The sequence below is a fragment of the Amblyomma maculatum genome, chromosome 5 (assembly GCF_055883805.1).
Source record: "Amblyomma maculatum isolate TAMU_Amacu chromosome 5, ASM5588380v1, whole genome shotgun sequence".
Classification (NCBI taxonomy): domain Eukaryota; kingdom Metazoa; phylum Arthropoda; class Arachnida; order Ixodida; family Ixodidae; genus Amblyomma; species Amblyomma maculatum.
The window spans coordinates 87,179,073-87,197,820 of NC_139348.1; positions in this window are offsets into that span (position 1 = coordinate 87,179,073).

Genomic DNA, 18,748 nt, shown 5'->3' on the forward strand with positions numbered 1-18,748 from the left:
ATAGCATTGCGCAACATTTCTTTAGGGCTTAGAAGTCGTGGAGTTAGGCATCCTATAATCTATGTACCCTTGGTCTATGTACTTTATTGAAATTGCCGGGCCATTGACGAGGACCGATAAGTGAATAAAAACGAGGGGTGGCAGATAACTGCAACGTGTAAAGCAAATAAAACTCCTAAGCTTTTAAAGAGCATAGAATAAAATGAAATGTCAAAGTTTGCTATTCATTTTAGGCACGTTTAAAAATGACCTTTTTTTATGTTAATTCCACTCTTTTTGTTGTGCGTCCATGCTGCTTTGTATTTTCATTTCACGTGCCCCAATGCACCAAAACTTATGTAAAGGGAGGTATAAAAGGGTGGAAAAGAAAGCCGTCAAAATCTTTTTGCAGTAACGCTCGGAACTAAAAGTAAATATTTAATGAAAGTCCCAGCGGTCGTACCTCTGGGCTCAGCTGATGTTTTCAGTTTCATTTTAATATGAAGGGTGCCGCTTGTTAACTGCACTATGGGCCGACAGCGCAGTAAGTAATTAGAATCGATCCCATGAATGTTGTAAGAAGTGAAGCGAACATACGTGCGCTAGTTTTGCAACTTGAGGTCTTCAGTTACGTACGGGACAGGCTGCTGCATATGCAGCAGCACTAATGCAGCAGCACTAATGACCATTCTGGAGTCAGCGTTCCTTCTGAACGACGAAAGCTGGCGGGAAATGTATTATCTACTTTATTGCGCTTGATCATGTGATTGAGACGTCTTATGAGTTTCATATTGCGTATGTGAAAGAAGATTGGCGCATAAACTCTGATCGTTTGCTTTGCTAACACCAAGGATACTGCACATCCTCTCTAGGCTAGTTTTAAAAATGTAGATTCACTGAACCGAACCTAACTTTCTCATTTAGCCCTTTTTTGGGCACCTAGAGAAGGCATTTTAGTCTAATGTTAAGGTGTTAACGGTTTAGTATATGCGACGACAGGCCCATATGCGTAGTGGGGACTGAAGCCCAACAATAACATGCACAAGACTTGAAGGGACGCAACTAGAAACGCCGTGTAAAGGTCCCTTCTCGTCTCGAGGGTGTTATTACGATGAAGTCTGTGTATGTCGCACTAACAAACCTGCCACTATGCCTTAAGACAGTAGTTCTCCCCTTTCATTTCATGCCTTCTGTATGCGGAGTTGCGTTAAGGACCGCGTTCTCCAGAAAATCATCATCGCCGTTGTAAGTGAAAAATAATCGGCATTCCTTTGGCATGGGCAGTTGGTAGCCCAGTTGGTCATTGCACAGAACTGTTGTCCATTTAAGTCACATCGGAATATCGAAAAGAAGCGGCAGCATTGGCAAGCTTTGCCAACACGGGCCTGTCGAGATTAGAGGATGAAGGCAAATAAACATTCTGGGACCTCTTGAATCCCGAGTTATACAAGGTACCCGGCCCTGGGTCACACAGGCACATTTATGCGCCGCGGTGTGGCCTGGTTTTATGTCTGTGTTTGGGGGCCTTTGAAGTGGTGTGGTAACTGACAACTCATTGATAATTGGATTCCTTGAGATAATATAAAAAAACAGCATGCAGGGTTAACCCATAGTTGCGTTCTACTTTTTGAAACCAATTTACTAACCGTAGTTATATGGGAACTGCAGTCAGCCTAGTGCATTTGTCCTCAATACAGGCTAGTCAACGATATAAGACAAAGCTGTGGCGTAAAGTTCAAATTAAATCTGAGTACCTATTGACTGGTCAGTTATGAGGACTTCAAATTAGTCTATAAGCGATTATATTCATCATAAGTTACCCGACAATATATGACTTCCGGTGTACCGTAATGTTCTACGTTTATTCGCATTTATCTAACTAGCTCTGATTACTTATCATGGATAAGATTCATGGTTTAGTTTTCAAGCGAGTGGGCAAGTTCCAGTGTCTGGACGTGGGTCGACAGGACCGATTTAATTGGAGGAATAAGAAAAAGACCTGCTCCCTGTATTGGGTGTAATTCGGGTGATAATGGCGACGATGATTTACAACGCCTAAATAATAAAGCTGTCAAAAAGCCATGTGCTCATGAACGGTCGGAAAGCCATTTGGTCGTGCACATGCTCTCCATAACACATTATACTGTTAAAGAAGGCAAGGCTTGAAGATCAGCTTGACAGAACGAGGAACTTCCTGCGTTGGACAGTGTTGGTCAAATATTCTGAAGCCACACTATATGCTTCTGGGCTATGTTGCGGGGCATTGACGAAACTGACATTCGCAAAACTCACTACTTGTGAAAAGGCTAGGAGAATGATCATTTACTATCTACAGGCCTTGATATTATAGCCACCTTCAGTACCTCATAAACGTGAAGCGCAGACCCTGCGGCATGGGAACTTTTGCCTCACCTCCTTCAATCCGCCCACGTCACAAAGATGCGGTGGTGCTCTTGTCGGCCGTGACTTTCGCGTGGTAAGCAAAACAACATTTCAATCGCTTTCGCCTAACGTGATTGCGGTGTAGTTTACTGCTGCCGAAAAAAAATAGTAACATGGATAGTTAGTTGCGTCGCCGTGGCATGTACTGCAGGGTACAGGAAAGGGAGTTTAGTATAAGCTTCCACAAATTTCTTGCTGACGAAGGCAGCCGTAAACAGCTGTCCACAGCGGGGAAGCACAAAGGCTGGATACGGACGCCGGCTTATCGAATATGAGGCAAATACTTTGTCATGGATGAGCTGGAGCACTGCAACTTTTCGCCACAGAGGCCCACCTGCTCAATGGTCACGAAAAGCTCGAGTTCGGCCGTATTTACAACACAACGGGATCGTGGTACTGTCCTGCCGCGAGTGCGACCGCTCGCAAAGTATGTAGATTATGCAGCCAGTATACTGTTTCTTTGTTGGAGCATGCATAGATGTTTTTACCTATTCAAACAATTTACCAAACCCATTTATTTTTTATTTTGGTAGTTTTACATGTCCTTACTGAGCTGCTGCGTAAGAGATTTTTGTTAAACTCCTCTTCATGGATAAGTTGCATGTCTAACCTTCGCATTTGTCGGGAGCACTGGCCGCGTGCCTTATCACTGTGATTCCAGTGAGTGGATTGTTTCTGTATTCTGTTTTTCGTTCATGCTTGTTGTCGCGAGACGTCGCTCAATGCGTCGAGATGTACCTCGAAGATTTCAGCCACTCGCGTGAGTTTCGCCAATGCTCCAGCACGACCGGTCTCGAGGGAGAGCGCGCGCGCTTTATTACAGCCTTCTCAATCGCCGCGGGAACAATGGGAACGTTTCTCCTTGAGTTACGCTCTCCGCCGCCGCAAGGGGCGCGACCTGCTCACTGTCCGCTCCGCATCTTCTTTAGCGGCGGCCTGGTTTCGCGCTGTCACTCGCGGATTTCGTGGTGAGTGTAGCCCCAAAATGAAAGAACACAGAAGGTAGATGCTGCAGTGGCATGTCGCCGACGTACTACACACGTGAACGGAGTTTTTATATAAAAAACACTGTCGCTCAGCAAACGTTTGACAATTATATAACATACATTGCGGCATGGTAGCTACTTTTGTCCATTTTAACCCGAATTTTTCCCAAGCGCGTACAAGAATAGGAATAAAAAAAAAAAACAATGAGCAGTGATCGCATCCAAGCTTCTTCAAGGCTATCATGACAGCAACTCGTCTGCAACAGCAAAACCGTCTTACAGCGCTAGATGCGAAACCATCCAAGTAGCACCGAAGATGAAAATAATTTCATAAAAATGCAATGTAAATTGCAAAATGCTTGCATGATATGAAGTATTAGTATAACAGTCAAAGTAAATGTTTTAGGGTTGAGTTTTATATGTTATTACAATTTATATTTTAGCCAATGTGTGGTATTATAAACAGTATTTTAATTTTGCTTATAAAAGTGGTTTTAATGAAATTTTTAATGATAATAAGCTCATTATGAAAACAATAAAAATGGTTTGATATTCATGACACCATTTGTGCCGGAAGTGGTAAAAAGAGGCCAATAAATGATGAAGGTGATACTCGATGCAGTGACTTACAAATGAGTTCACCTGCTATATCGAAAGTATGCAAGAAACTCCTAAAGCGTTAAATAAGGACACTCTCACTGAAGAATTATTTCAAGCTTTATATAGCGACCCATTGAGGTTCTCTTCGGGAAAGTAAGGTTAATGTGCGGAAGGGAATGACATATGCTAGATGCGGGGGCAGTAACAGCTAGCGGCACATGACTACATTGTCAAGACGGACGTTTCATCTGAGAGCAAAATCAAGTTACTGAAGGAAGTGATGGCATTTCCTACCATCCCCTTTCCCACTGTCACATATTCCAGTTTACCTTACGTCGATGGGTACATTAAGTTAATCAACTTCGGGTGTGACGCTTGCGCTATTCTTCTTGAAACGCGAAGGAAGCAGCCCCATGTAGTATACTCTTCTACGAGGACAATATTCTCGAGAATATTAACGAATTAACAATATTAACGAGAGGCCAACTCCTAATATGCTCAAGCCGTTCAGGAAGATTTTCAGACTGAATTTTTTAGACGCAGGTCCCATTTTGATGAATTCATAAACATGTAGTGCAATGTGTAACTTTGAAGGATATTTTTGTTTTATTGTTTGCCGCTCTTTTCAATTCTGCTTAACTGGTTATGCCCATTTTCTTGATTAAAAGTAGTCGCAAGACTACATATACATCTTCGGTTTTTCAATCGACTGATATGTTTTGAACAAAGCAAGAACAGCCCACTCCACTAGACAAGTGAAATTTTAACTATATGAGTAGATTTTTGTTCTTTACTCTGAATCTGAGACGCGCCATGAATTTTCGGGTGTGCCTCTTTTGATCTAAACGAAAACGGTAGCGGTTGACAGAACCTCCAGCTAACAGTTAACCATGCACTCACGTCAGGTCGCGCTACACCTGCTTACAACATTCAAAGGCACAATGCATAGCCTAGTAACTTTAGTTTTGTACAAAACATACGGGCAAAAAATGTTGAAGTGTAACCGAAGCTTCATTCGACCGTGCACTGCCGCACTGACGAAGGCTCGCACGCGTGAGCGGATTGTTGACTTTATTTTATTCCTCGTACACGATAAACGTTCGATGCTGATTACGGCCTTTGTATAAACCATAGGGGGCGAAATGTCAGGACCTGCCGGTTGTAACTGACGCGGGCGGAGCTAAAAGCGAGCGCGTGGTTCCCTTGCGCGTGAACAGCTGTATAGCGGAGGAGCAGCAGTGGGGCGGTGGCGACCCCACCGAGACGCGGCGGGCGGTGGAAACAGACCCCATCGGAGAGGCCGTAAGAGAAGAGAAGCGCGCTATCCCTCGAGACCGGCCCTGGCTCCAGGTTGTGCTTGTCACCGTTTTCTGCTTTATCTAGATGTTTGTTCGTCGCCTTTAAATTGAGCATTGACGTGTACGACAGATATTTTTAGTTCGACGACTGACGAGCGCGTTTGTTGCTATCGCCGGCGCCGAGTTAAGTTCTTTTCCGGGCGCAAGTCAGCCCAATAAAGAGTTGATTTCAGTGCCAATACGTCTAACTTCTCTTTTGGTGCGTACAGCCTTGTCTCCACTACGTGACAATATCAACTTTGGAATAGCTAAAATAGAATGACATGCAGTACAAAAGGAAAAATAGTATTAGACGCTTTTTTTTATTAGATTATGGAACCTTAACTGGAGTATTATACCGACAATCAAATCCTCGACTGCCAACATTCCTGCAAAGTAATGAAAAAAATCCTAGATGATTTTTTGAATACAATGAGAAAGGTAATGATATTTGACGATTTTAATATTAACGCAGGCGGCCAAGCGAGTAGCAAGTAACAAAACCTGCTGTCGTCCTACGGCTTCAAAATTGACATGTATCGTACAAGAATGACACCAACGTCTTCTTCCATAATCCGCACCGTGTTCTCTCCAATTTCAAAAACAATCTTGTGAAAGCTGATTTATTACAGATTTTATAGTTCGTCACTCTACCATAGACACACCTTTTGACCCAGGTGCTCGGAGCTTCGCTAACACAGAAAGAAAGCGTGTCAAACAGGATGAAGAAAAAACTACGAAATTGCTTTATGAAGAGAACGTTTCTTAAGCTCACAACCATGATGTGATTGTAGCATATTGTTACGGGGATGTACGTAATGTAGTAACGGCACTGCGATGGGCTGAACTCGATGCTAAGACTTCAGTAGCCGTGCAGTATCTCCTCTGTCAGCGTCGTCCTCTTTCTCAACGCTTCGTCGTGCCCGCGTTCCTCGGTCGCCTTCTTTATCAGTGAGCACATCACTTTGGTCCCGCGTTTCCCGGTAACACTACCCCCGTCGGCAAAAGGCAACGTCCCGGTGCGTATTAGGCGTGCGGTGTGGAGGGGGAGTAATATGGCTTGAGGCGGACGACATGTACGAGTTCGCAAGTGGGTGTAGCAGTCGGTGACTTTGGGTGGAGCGGTGCAATCTCATAGGTCAGGTCGGTCACTGGGCGTAGTACACGGTAAGCGTAGTGGGGCAGAAGTTTTTGACATAACCCCACACGACGGCACGGAAGCCAGAGCAACACCAGAGATCCGGGAGGATAGTGCACATCGCGGTGGTGAGCATCGTAGCGGCGTTTTTGAGCTTCTTGAGAGATGCTGAGATTGTGAGGAGCAATCTGGCGAGCAGCGTCGGCTCGGGCGATTGTATCGCGGGCATAGGTTGTGACGGGGCCAGCGGCGGAAAGCAAAGTGTCGAAGGGCAGTAAAGGGTCTCTTCCAAAATGAAGATAGAATGGAGAGTACCCAGCAGTTCCCGCGCTTCCCGGTAACAATATGGACAGATTGCCTCGTAGCCAAAATGAAGGCGTGTTGTGATTAACTGCAAACTCGGATGTCAAGCAACATTAACGGGCGATCTGTTCCTGTGTGACTGACTCAGTACTGCCATTTAATAAGAACACTGACCTGATAAGGTGAGCAAAAGTAGAAATATTGCCCACTATAGATATCAATACATAATTACTCCAAACTTATCTCCCTGGCTGATTTGTAAGTGCAAATAGCAGTACTACGACACATTAATCTCAAAAGCATAAGTTAATTCTGAAGATATATGGCGTATCATAAACTCGATCATAAAAGCCTACATATGGTAAAACTTTCTTTTACCACATGTTAACATTGATCATGCAGAACTGGCTGAAACATTTAATGAATTTTTTTATCGAAATGGGCCACCATTCTTCATCCACACTTAACGTATCGTGTGCCACGGCTCGGCCAAATGCGGTCGATAACCCATTTGATTTTGAAGCAACTAAGCCGCAAGAAATAGTTAACGTAACTTGTCAAATGGACAGCAAATAAGGCTAGGGGGTAGGGTGAAATATACCGTCCCTATACTAGAAAAGAACATTGATGCTTTGTGTAATGTATTATAAAAGATAATAACTAATCATTCTTAGCAGGACTTTATCCTGAAGATCTCAGAATTGGTAGGCTAACACCCGTGTACAAAAATTATTCGAACAGTAATGAGAATTGCAAGCCATTTACTATATTATAATGCCTAACTATGCTCTTTTAAAAGTTAATAACTAAGAAAATTACAGATTTCATAGAGAAATATGACGTACTTATGCTCAGCCAATATGGTTTACTTAGTATCAGTAGCAGGAGATGTCATTTCGTTAAACAATAATCACGTTGTCTTAAGTGTATTCATAAACATAAAAAAAGCCTTTGACTCAGTAGGACATAATAGTCATTCATTAAATTTAGATCGTTGTGGATTCCGTTAGATAGCCATTAATTTATTCAACAGTTACATAATAAATTGTACTCAATATTGAGAAAAAATATTCAATCCTCATATGAAAAAGTTACTATTGGTGTGCCGCAGGGCTGGATCCTCGACCGTACATTTTTGTCGTAATTTATAAAAAGCTACCCCAGTTTCCTACAGAGTGCTCCGCCAGTTTTATAACCAATGACACAGCTCTTATTATAACGCTCAAGCCCTTAATAGCAGCAGAGATAATAGCAAATATGAGCTGGAGGCTGCAATGCAGTGGTAGAGAATAAAGAAGTTTTTGCGTGACATAAAAAGCATAAATAATAAATGTTTTTACCCCTAGCAGAAGACAGGGGCCTAGACATGTGCAGTACAGGTTGGAGGAATACCATTAGGGAAGGTAGAAAACTACAAGTACTTAAGCATAAAGTTCGATGAATCTCTCAATTGGGCTATTCGCATTGAAGGAATGCGTAAAAAGCTATCCCTTCCATGCACCACTTTATTTAAAGCTAGAAAATATATTATCGTGAATACATTGCGTGTGATATTTTTCAGTATATTTTATTGTCATCTTACATACTGCATCAAGTCATGGAGCTCCACTTGTTCATCGTACCTAATACCTCGTACCTCGAACCACTAATTACCCTTCAGGAAAGAGCGTTAAGAACAATAGCACGGCTTGCTTGGTAATCATAATCAGAACCCCTCTTCAGAGACCCTAATATCATACTTTTTGATATAATTTGCGATTAAGAAGCAGCAATTTTTGTGAACACTATTATAAACGCATTTATACCTTACAGTTCTTCAATTCTGGAGCTTCCTTCAAGTAACAATAGACACGCTGATAACTGTAACTTCAATTTACCTAAAGCACACAATGTATACGGACGTCGCAACATAACATTTGTAAGTGCTCTATCCCATTCAGCATTATGTCCCTCTCAAACATCCGCTTTAAAATACCTCATCTTATCAGGATAGTACACCTCTTACCTACTAAAATGTTCATATGCATGTTGCAGCCTTATATTGCCTATATGTATAGCAGCTCTGTAATGGACCTGGAACTAGCCATTGGCTGAGGATCCAGATGCGCCCGTCAACATGAATATATCTTTTCTGTGCATTAAACATGCTGATGATATTTTAGATGCACTGTCGTGATTGTCACTGCTATTTCCGGGAGCTACGGCTGCTAACGCGTGGCCCCTCCAAGCTGTTTCAAGTGTACATTCTTCTGCACAGTAATATAAAACTTTGCTTGAGTAAAGCATTTTATTGGGCAAGTTGATGGCTTTCTTAATTCATAACGGTACCGAACGAACACAAACACAGGAGAAGAAAACACGCAACGCATGGACGTACGCTTTATCAGCACTTGAAGCCAAAGCTCAGAGCGTAAAAAACCTCGCAGACGGTTTTAACATGCCGCCAAGAAGGTCTAAGTCCGGAAAGGGCAATCACGTCTTTCGGAATCCGGACGTTTCTGAGGCAGACGACGATGTATCGGGCAAGGCATGCAAAAAAAAAAAGACAATATTCATGACGACTAATACGACATAAGGAAAGGCTTGGTTTGCACAGAGAAAATTACCCACTGCAGAAGTGTATTTGATTAAAACGTATTTTAGGCCTACCTTTCTGTCAATTTACTCATCACCACGGCACCTAGCGAATACAGTATGTTTTCGCTAGATGCTGTGGTGATGGGTAAACTAACAAACGCTATGTAGCGAAAACAATATGTTTTTTTAGCTCCATATTATGCCAGATACATCGCCATCTGCCTCAGAAAAGGCCGGAAAGATCTTCTTGATGACAAGTTAAACGTGTCTGCAAAGTTTTTACGCGCTGAGCTTTAACGTCAAGTGCGAGTGCAGTGTTCGTCCGTCTGTTGCGTGTTTCCTACGTTTGCGTTCGTGTTCCTTCGATGCCGTTATGAATAAGGAAACTCACTAACTTGCCCCAAACATGTCCTGCGCAATTATATTTCTTCTACAGCGGGCCCTTCTTTCTATGCAAAACAAGTCTTTCCTCCTGTAAGTGTTCTCAGCACCAATATTGTTTTCGCTACGTGCCGGGCCAAAGACAGCGCCGTCTGCCTCTGAAAATATTGGACTCCGGAAGTTACCCCTTTTCGGCCTTGTTATATCTTGTTGGAGAAATGTTAAACGTGCCTGCAAAGTTTTGCGCTGAGAACTTTGCCGACAAGTGCGGGAGCAGCGTTCGTCCGTATGTTGCGTGCTTTCTTTACTTGTGTTCATGTTCCTCCGCCGCGGTTATTAATGAAACGTTTTGTAAAGTCATAAGCGATGCCAGAGGGAACAAAGTTTGAGCATACGTTTATGGACTACTCCATAATTATGTTTGACGAGCCGAGCTTTTTCTTTCAGTTCTCTAATTATTTCCCCCCGGATACATAATATCCAATGGTTGTCTGTATATTTATTTGAGAAATACTGCGGATATTCTCGACTTTGTACGGAAAGCTTTTACCCTGACCATATTGCTCATGACTCTACATGTTATTGTACCTAGGGAGGACACTTTCATGCCCACTCTTCCTTGCCGGTAAAGGCGTAATATATTGGAGATTGTAGCAGTCTTTATAATCTCTGCAACTGCTCTGAAATTGCATCGTTTTCAGAGGTGCACTCAACGCTAGAGCTGGCAATCAGGATGCCTCTTTGGAAATGTCTTCTCTGTCTCGCCATTAAAGAGACCGGTAGACTGCAATTTGAGAGAACATTTCCGCGCTAGCAATACCCTCTCGTAATGCTCCATTTGAACCAAGCTAACGCCATGACTTAACAATGCCGCCGAATGTTGTGCCCATTTCGTTTCCTGCTACGTTATTTTATGTTGACAGTTCTTCATTACTTCTTTCGATTTGGCAATGGCTGTCTGCAGAAGATTCAACCGTCATGGTACGTGGTGGCAAGCAATGACAACCGGAGAACAGAGCACAGAGAGAAGATGCTCGATGGTCGTGAGATGACGTTTAATGAATCTGTGTGCGGGCCTAGCGCGCGCACTCCTGCCTGCGCCACTGCCCTCTTCTTCCTCCTTCGTCCGTAACAATATATCTACATTTAAAGACACGGACAGTACTGACAAGAGCGCGTTTAGAGTGCTGAGAAGTGTGAAAATTGAAAAAAATAAGGCATCCACTGTGGCCACTCGTTCGAAACGATATTGACTGTATCTGCTGCATTGCAAAGCGTCAACGGTAAACATTGTTCAAGGATACATATGTTGTGAGCGCTGTTTATTATTTTAGAATTTTCAACATACCTTGCCAAACGTATGGGAGGTAAAATGTACTTTTGTTCAAGTTATGTTCACGCAGAAGTATTTACATATCAAAACTACCTTTCTAGGGCAGCCAATAAATTTCGTTATCAAAAATGTTTCGAGGACAAGAATTGCAGTTGGCTCGAGTGGAGCGATTTGTACTGACGGCAGACGGGGAGACATCCACTGTGAATGTGAAGAATAGTCTATTTACCTTGCAGAGAGGTCCGGTGGCATGGGTGCTGTATCTGACACAGGGAACTGCTTGAGAGCTGAAGAGTTTCACGCGTGCTGAACTGCACTTTTGTATGTTTCACGACGGCGGGTAATAGAAATGTGATATCGAGTGGAAACGTCGGTTGTTGTCGTTCGTAGCTTTTTTAATGCCGGGATCTCGAAGACCGCAAACTAAACAGTAATGCTGAAGGGTCTGCTCAGCTTTGCAGTAAGCGCCCGGAACTTGCTACGGTGCTATTATTATTATCACGCGCAATTATAGCCGCCAGCAGCCAACACACTGTTCAGCACAATCTAGGATATACCGGGAAATACTATGCGGAATTTTAGTTTGTGTAAGTCAAGTGTTAGATGTAGCTATTTTTTTATGCCGCTTGTATGATTAAGTGAAGTATAAACTTGTATAATTAAGTGAAGCTTATATGATGAGACCTGAACAATACATTTAAAATTGGAAAAAGCTTACCATAAAGAGTCGTTAAAGTTGAAGTCAGATGTATAAAACGGTCACAGAGTAGCAATTCTCTTCTTATGTAAATACAGCCATATTTGCTTTGGTACTATTCTGTCCTTGTGAAGCCTTTTTTTTTTTACAACTGGAAGCATTGGAACACTTTATTGATTTATTTATTTATACATACTGCAGACTCTGCTAGGGCTATTGGAGGAGCGGGGTTAAGAAAAGTGCATGTTAAAATGGCAAGTTACCAAACAAACTTACAACATGTTTACACGCATAGGGGATATATTATGGTACAGACATTGAAAAAATGAAAAACCAATACACGATAACCAAAGCACAATAAGCACAACATACAAAAACTAATCATGTGGCATTGATGGCTGATAAAAATGTGCACTATAGAACAGGCTGCGTCATGGCAGGAATTGTGTTCCAATGTTCAATTGTCAGCTCGGCAGTCGAAGCTGCCCGTCGCATTGTGAGTACTTCATTATTAGATGACCAAGGCGCATCTTGGTCTTTGTACAGCATATCAATAGAAGTCGTCGAGTTGATGTCGGAACATTCTAACTTGCACTTAGCAAACATGCTCCGTAAAGCATACGTCAAGTGCGACCTTTTACTGCAGTTCCCGGGCTACTATCTTAAAGGTAAGAATTGGTTATGTGGAAAGTAGTCATACCTTTTTCGTATCATGCAGCACTGCACTGCGCAATTGCCAATCTATAAAATGTATATATCGAGTGCCGGCCTCTTTCTTTGATTCCTTCATTGCAGGGGCACCTCTTTTCCCACGGAAAAGGCTGGAGTTCCGGAAAGAAGGCATGAAGTGAACACGCCAACACTTCTTCAGGTGCTGCCTGTGCCTTGTTTAGCTACAGTGTCTGAGTAATTCTTGCGTGAATTTCTCATCCGATGAATCTCACTGGTGTCAAAATAGTTTACCGAGTACTTTTAGAGTGAAAGCTGTGTTACGCCGGCTTCGATGTAACCTTGAAGCCAAGAACATTGTTTACTTTTGGGTTAAGTAGGCCACTTAAGATTGTGTTGACCTATTGCCCCAACAGCAATGATCTTAATCCAAGCTTCGCAAATTTAGAAGTTTTAACTGCCTGCACATTTTGTTCAAAACGTTTCATTTATTGTATTTCTTTGAAAGCGCAAGTCACGGTTTGGATTTGGGGAGTGCTTTTTGACGCTTAGCAAATAGAGGTATGTTGCCGAACAGACGCAGAGAAGTTTTGTGCGAGATTCCTGATAATCTATAAATTTGTGCTACATATTTCGCACGTGTCAGTTTATCGCCGTTGTAATAAATGTCTAAATTTCGGCAATGTCTCTAATCTTGCGAAGTTTACTTCGGATATACGGTGCTCATTTTAGGTTGGTAGCAGAAAATGCGCCATGGCTAATGCTTATGGGCTTCCGTCCTTGCCTTTCTAAATAAAAGAAAAACACTTCGCAGTTAGACAGCAAAGTATTTCTGCGGTAAAATGGTAATACGTTCTTCATTTCGTTTCGTCAGGCAACTCAGAGAAAAGCAAGAATGTCGCATGGATCGTGTATTATTCCTTTCCGATGAGTGCCTTTTTATGCTTTTTATTGTGGTCACTGTCCGCCTCACCATACACGAGTGGCGCATGAGGGAAACCTACCCAACCCCTGACCCTGTCGCCGGCATTTGGGGACCCTCTTACTTCGGAGGTCATGTTATGGAGAGAGGCACAACTGACCGCGCTTGCCGGGTGATACTACAATTGCACCTTTCTAGAATGGTGATAACTATAGCGCCCATAATAGCCCTTAGGCCTTTCTTTTGACAGTGCAACCTGATGCTGTGGGGAAAGAGATCTCCTTACCTTGTCCACAGATGCGACAAACAGCGACAGAGAAGACAATTAGAACTTGACTCTGGGATAGCACTGAGAGGGTGGAAGCCAAAACCATCCCGTGTCTCCTGCTCAGTGACCCATATTGTCTTCAGCATAGCGGCTGCGTTGCGTTTTCATCTCCATGTTGTTGCTGATAAAAACCAAGCATGGGTAACGCTTGACAGCGCATCCGTGCAAAGAATTTCACCAGCAGAGTGAGCGTTCACAGGGCAGAGGTGTGCTAGTAGCAAGTGGGAAGAGAGCCTCTAGACATTATAGGTCATTTTTTTTTTACGTTTCAGTGTGTAAAAAAGGGACGTGATTCAAGAGAGTCCTCTACAGTCTGAACAGAACCTTTATGCGTAGTCATGTAACAGGGTTCTACTTGTATTTCGCCGATGAGTTAAGCAGCTCAAATTTGAACTTTTTGTGAATTCATTTCCGCTTTCAGTTTTACTATTTCTGTGCACGTCTCAATGTAAATATCTCCTCTTTTGTCATTACTCTTATACACGCCTCCTGGTCTTTCTTCATACCAAACTTCACGACTGAAAGTATTTAGCAACCTTGCCTCAAAGAAAACGAACATTATACATTCTACTTATCGCTCGCTATTTTACTCGGCTCTGAAAAACACGTACTAAAAGGAAAAAAAAATCAATTGCTCGACACAAATAAATAAATACATATTCTAGTGAACCGGTAATGTTTAGGTCTTTAGTTTTTTTTTTAAGACGAACATGGTTGGAGATTACGGTACTCAGTCCATTTACTTCAATGCCTGGCATTGCTGTTTCAACACATCTTATTTCAAGTTTAGCGCAATGTGTTTTAGTTATTTACCTGCACTGACTGCAATATTCTCTAAGAAGACGCAAGGCTTTGATCGAGAAGGTGAATATCTCGCACCTAATATGCCTGAGTCCAGCAGAATAGCTAAGATGATGGCCACAAATTGGGAGCACCGGGGTCAGGCGGCAATGATAAGACTTCGCGGTCTGCTCTCGAAGAAACGAGTTTATCGCATAGCGGGTGCTTTAGCCAATCTCTCTTTTCATCCCTCATTACACGCATGGCTATTTTGGTCACTCCTGTAGCGGCCATCTCATTTGCCTCAGCTGGCAACGCATTTGGATGGACGTTGTTCCCGCGCAAATCGTACTGGGCCGGGAAATATCTGCCTGTAATTTCTCTGAACTTGATAAATTAAGACGAAATAGCAGTGGGGAAACATTCGGAGGCAATACTCGACTACTGTTCCCAAAGACGCGGGATCGAATCCCGGCCTCGGCGGCAGCTTTTCGATGGAGGCGAAAAGCAAGGCGCCCGTGTGCTGTGCGATGTCAGTGCACGTTAAAGAACCCCAGGTGGTCGAAATTTCCGGAGTCCTCCACTACGGCGTCTCTCATAGCCTGAGTTGCTTTGAGACGTTAAACCCACAAACCAAACCAAACTTATCCTCGTCTAAGCGGCCGACAACATAGGTTCGCCTTGCGAGAGCAGGTATACGCACTCGTATTATGTTTTGCCTGCTATCCTCACTGCTGAAGATGTATCGCGTTCAACTCCGTGTAATTACGTTATGATCATTGCCGTTAGCGAACCTGACAGCCAGTGCACAAACAATGCCGCATACAGGTAATAGACTGAGAGGGACATTTTAGGCAGTGAACACCTCCCTCTCAGTCCTGTGAGCCATCCCTTCATAAATGCACTGTCATTGCCAGAAATGCACATCAGTTCACACGCGAAATCATAGAAGCCGCTCACATTCTAAAGCTAGGTCAAAATTGTGTTAGCACTCCCTAAATAGCCCTGACTAAACGCGAGTTAGAATATTTGAACCAGACGCACAGTAGTTTTAATGTTTAGATTCCGGGTACACTCCTCAGCCTCTAGCGGCCTGGCCTTGTTGTTTTAGGTATTCTCTTTTTTGCCCTTCAGGTCTTTTAATGCTCTTAATTGTCCTTTTGGTTCTTTTATCACTCTTAATGCCCCTTTTGTGTCTTTTATCGCTCTTAGTACCACTTTTGTGTTTTTTATCGCTCTTAATGCCCCCTTTGGCTTTTATCGCTCTTAATGCCCCTTTTGGCTTTTTTTCGAGCTTAGTTTACGTATCTTCGGATCGTGCCTCTTTCACTGTTTTTACCTATTGGCCTCCCCCTTTTTCGCTTCTTTATTTTTCATAGCCCTGCCGTTCTCCCTTGCTTTGACCTATATTGTTATCGTGCGCCTTTTAACTTTGCGTTCGGTGTTTTACGCCACGTGCAAACTCAGCAGTTGTTATCAATTCTTTCGCGCCCACTTTTCATACATATATATTTTGTCACTCTCTAATAAAAAACCAGTTGAAGTCAGCGCTGTGTTGTCGTTCCCTTCCTGAGTCTGTGTTTTGAAGCGCGCTATTTTGCTTTCCAAGATGATTTACCAACTAGCCCGTTCTTCCATCCTTGCAAGATGTCTAATTAACCGGGGTTCTTTAACATGTACTGGCATTGCACACTGCATGGGATCCTGGTGTTCTACCTCCACGAAAACGCAGCCACGCTTAACGAATGAAACCCTGTCGCCCGCCTTAACGAGTCGGCTGGTGCAACAGGTAAACACAAAAGAGAACTGAATGCCCGCTTGCTTGCACAAAAAGAAATAATAATAATAAAAAGAAATTTGCAAAAATAAAGTTCTCCCAGGCCGAGGATCAACAAGCCCCACTGAGAACTGAACGCGGCTGCTCTTGCACGTGCGAACGAATTATCCGTCTACGAAGCAACCGATGCACTCCTCTCTAATTATAACCGTTTGTTACTGAGCTCTCTACGGCTACTGGTAATACTTATATACATTTTTAGCCTCATTATCCTGGCTTCGTGCACCTCATACATAATCATCTTCTGTTCCTGAATTGCAGCCTCGGAAATTGCTTTCGACTACATGTGTAAAAATGCAAACCGGGAAGATCTACTCCGTCCGAGAGAGAATATTTTACAATATTTGATCTTTTATCAGAAAAGGCGCAAATAGCTCTAGATATCAGTAGTGATTCTTGTTGCTAATTAGGTAGTACCAGACCTTTTGTGTGAGTATACCCTTATTACGCTATCGGTTATCTAACGATAGCTTAGTGTTCCTCCTTACCTCTGAGCACCAACCTATGCAACGAATTACACAATTGAGGCAAATTCTTCAAAGCGATGGGTTTAATGAGTCCTTGGTTTAACAGCTACTAAATTATTCCTGGAGGTTTGTAACACACGAAACTTTTTTTTAAGTTCCTTCAGTGATATGCGCCGCGCGTATACCAGTTAACCCTACTAAATTTAATCAAAACGTTGAGAAAGACAATATGTTCATAGACTAGTGAAGCCAACTTGGGACTTTTAACTGTCGCCTGGTCTAGCCTGCAATATTCGTGCAGTTAAAATTAGTAGAGACAAATTCGTTAAATTGCAGGTTACAACTGCAGAAACAAAGCGTAAATGTAAGAGTTCTACATTGTCTCAAAGAATGGCTCGCTACGTTGATTCAAGCGATCTGATATTTACGTCAATTATTTTTGCTTCGAGCCGCAAGCAATATATCGCACAATAGAAAACAAACACGTGAGCGCGGCACTACATAGAAATTACGATACTCGTCTTATAGCATGAAATCCGGTTTTGTCTGGAACACTCGATCGAACGATGCTATGACTTCTCGGTGGGCGATTTGAGCTAGCAGCTAGTTACATGACAGCTTTCTCTGAAGCCTAAAAACAAATGTACTACGTAAATCATAGCTTGGCGTCAACAACAACCTTCGCCATTTTTCTAGATGGTCTGCAACCTTTGCACTGGCTAATCAAGTCTATAAATAAAATATATTCCAAACTCCATCGGCGTCTATCTTGCTAAATCTAAACAAATGAAACCTCATTCTCTAGTTCAACAGTTCAGCTCCTTCGACTCCCATCAAAGTTTCCTGGGCCAAAGTTCAACTGTCACGCATAGTATCGACACCGGAGCCCACACACCAGTGTGGCAGCGCCCCCATCGTGTCTGCGCAACTGAGCGCCAAGTTATTCAACAGAAATTGGACTAGATGTTCGAGAACGGCGTGGTTCCGCCTTCAAACAGCCCTTGGGCTTCGCCTGTTGCGGTCGTTAAAAAAGAGATGGCTCCATCTGCTTCTGGGTACATTACCAATGACATAAGATTAAAAAGACGGTAGTCTGTCATTTCCGCTCATCAACGACGCGCTAGACTGTTACCAAAGGGGCGAATTCTTTTCCTGCATAGATTTAAGTTTCGTGTACTGGCATGTTTGAATGGTAGCGGTGGACTGCCCTAAAACCCCTTTTTGCTATTCCGATGGCATATACAAATTTTCTGCTAAGTCTTTGGGCCTTTACAATGCTGCTGCGGAATTTAGGAGAATAACGGACATTTTGCTTCCACTGAAATAGAAAAGCATCCTACCCTTTCTCCACGAGATGGTCATCTTTTCTCTTTAGTTTGACACTCACCTATATCACCTGAGGCACGTCTTAATCTGCCTTTCTGATGTCGGCTTGCAGCTCAGCTTTAAAAAACATTGTTATGCCGCTTGACAACTGACCATTTTAGGGCACGTTGTTTCCAAGGGGTTCCTCCAGACCCGGACAAACGTCTCTCTGTTGCTGCTTTTCCTAAGACGTGATCCATCGAAAACTTGCGTAGATTCATAGGCCTATGCTCCTACTTTTGCCGACTCGTTGGAAAATTTGCCTCCATTGCTGCCTTTTTCACACAGCAAGGACCATCGAGCAGTTCCGACATTTCGCTCTGGTCACCATCGTGCGACGACACCTTCAATACATTGCGCCGAATCCTCATGACACCGCCCGTGCTGCTTCACTTCGACCCGATGCCCCTACTGAAGTGTACACAGACGCCAGTGTTTCTGACATCGGTGCTGCCCTCGCTCAGCAGACATCTGGCTTTGCTGAGCACGTTGTCGCCTATCCAAGTCGAACGCTCACGCAGGGGGAGTCCAATTACTCAGTCACTGAAAAATAGGGTTTGGCTATAGTTTGAGCTCTACCAAACATTCCGCCCTTACCTCTCTGGCC